Source organism: Schistocerca serialis, unplaced genomic scaffold (genome assembly GCF_023864345.2).
Source record: "Schistocerca serialis cubense isolate TAMUIC-IGC-003099 unplaced genomic scaffold, iqSchSeri2.2 HiC_scaffold_1236, whole genome shotgun sequence".
NCBI lineage: Eukaryota > Metazoa > Arthropoda > Insecta > Orthoptera > Acrididae > Schistocerca > Schistocerca serialis.
This window is the reverse complement of record NW_026047443.1, coordinates 202,501-204,347: the sequence shown is the minus strand read 5'-3', so window position 1 is coordinate 204,347 and position 1,847 is coordinate 202,501. Positions and strand designations below refer to the sequence as shown.

General features: G+C 60.2%; 1 non-coding gene across 1 annotated transcript in view; it reads left to right on the top strand.

The window, feature by feature from the left end:
• Positions 1 to 1,227: 1,227 nt before the first annotated feature.
• LOC126436462 (small subunit ribosomal RNA) overlaps positions 1,228 to 1,847 on the top strand; it is a 1,909-nt gene continuing 1,289 nt past the window's right edge. The window contains exon 1 of the ribosomal RNA XR_007580685.1: positions 1,228 to 1,847. This exon is cut by the window's right edge and continues 1,289 nt beyond it. This is a non-coding gene — a ribosomal RNA (small subunit ribosomal RNA).

The window sequence follows — 1,847 nt, the reverse complement described above, 5'->3', positions numbered from 1 at the left end:
GTCGTCTCTTCTCACACACCGTGATAGCATGTTGCACCGCGTTCCACATCTGCGACATCCTGCAGAGGCCGGCTGACAGTCGTTCGCGCAATGGACACCGCATACGTACGGGGGCTACCTTCCACGTGTTCTCGAGGCGTGCACATGTTGTTGCGTCTATGTGGGCAGACGTAGTGTGTTGTGACACCTGACACAGGCATGCAATACTCGTTGCAAATGGCGATGGACGTCTACGTTTGCTGGTGACGTTACGCAAATGAACAACAGGTAACCCGTTGTGGTGCGGTTGTTCTCGCTAGAGGTGAATCAGTGTTGGCGACGATCGGTCGAGCTATTAACTGGTTGTTTCAGGGATACCCACCATGCCCACGAACGTGAAAGGGGACCCACCATGCCCACGAACGTGAAAGGGGATCTGGGTGTGAGGCGATACGCGGCGGTGGCTGGGTGGGACCGTCCCCGGCCGGTGAGGGGGGGCCGCCCGGCGTGCTGGCAGCGCGGTGCGTGGGCGCACGCGCTACAGCCGGCTGGTGGGGGCGGCCAGTGGCAGGCGCGCCGGCCGACGGACGCGGCAGGCGGCGCAGCTGCGCGCCGGCGCCCCCTGCTCGCGGCGCCTTGCGGCCAAAGTAGGTCCTCGCGGGCCCGGTGCGAAGCGCGGTGGCCATCTGCAGTGTGCTGGTCCGATTGAGGACTGTGTGCGCTGAGGATGCGCCGCCGCCCGGCGCTCGGCGCCGCGACGCCGTCTGCTGCTCGGTCGCCCCAGCGGTTCTCGCAGGTGGTTTGTATCGCAGCTGTGCGGACGTGTTGGCGCGTGCGCTGTGCTGGGAGAGTTCGCTTCGGCACCCAAGTGGGGCTTTTGTCCTTCTGTGGCGCTGGCGTTGGAGCTGCCGGTCACCGTAGGTGGCGCGTGTTGTCTCCCGCCGGCAATGCCACGACAGCACGCTCCCGGGCCTCTGTCGGCAGCGGCAAGCTCAGTTGGGAGCACGGGTGGTCGCACCTAAAGCGTCTACTCGCCTAACTCCGGGCGATTGCGCCTCTCTCGAACCCGACCAAGTACTTAGGACGGCGCTGCGCGCCGCCGGGACCTGAGAGGGTTTCGAGGTGTGTTGTGCAGGGGAGCTCAGCCTCCTCCTGTTTGCAGAATAATTGAGCGGACGCTTGCGTGTTCGCGCGGGCCCCCGGGACACACTCCCGGGCGGCCGGCTGCTCAGCTCTAGTTGACGCAGCTCCCTGGTTGATCCTGCCAGTAGTCATATGCTTGTCTCAAAGATTAAGCCATGCATGTCTCAGTACAAGCCGCATTAAGGTGAAACCGCGAATGGCTCATTAAATCAGTTATGGTTCCTTAGATCGTACCCACGTTACTTGGATAACTGTGGTAATTCTAGAGCTAATACATGCAAACAGAGTCCCGACCAGAGATGGAAGGGACGCTTTTATTAGATCAAAACCAATCGGTCGGCTCGTCCGGTCCGTTTGCCTTGGTGACTCTGAATAACTTTGGGCTGATCGCACGGTCCTCGTACCGGCGACGCATCTTTCAAATGTCTGCCTTATCAACTGTCGATGGTAGGTTCTGCGCCTACCATGGTTGTAACGGGTAACGGGGAATCAGGGTTCGATTCCGGAGAGGGAGCCTGAGAAACGGCTACCACATCCAAGGAAGGCAGCAGGCGCGCAAATTACCCACTCCCGGCACGGGGAGGTAGTGACGAAAAATAACGATACGGGACTCATCCGAGGCCCCGTAATCGGAATGAGTACACTTTAAATCCTTTAACGAGTATCTATTGGAGGGCAAGTCTGGTGCCAGCAGCCGCGGTAATTCCAGCTCCAATAGCGTATAT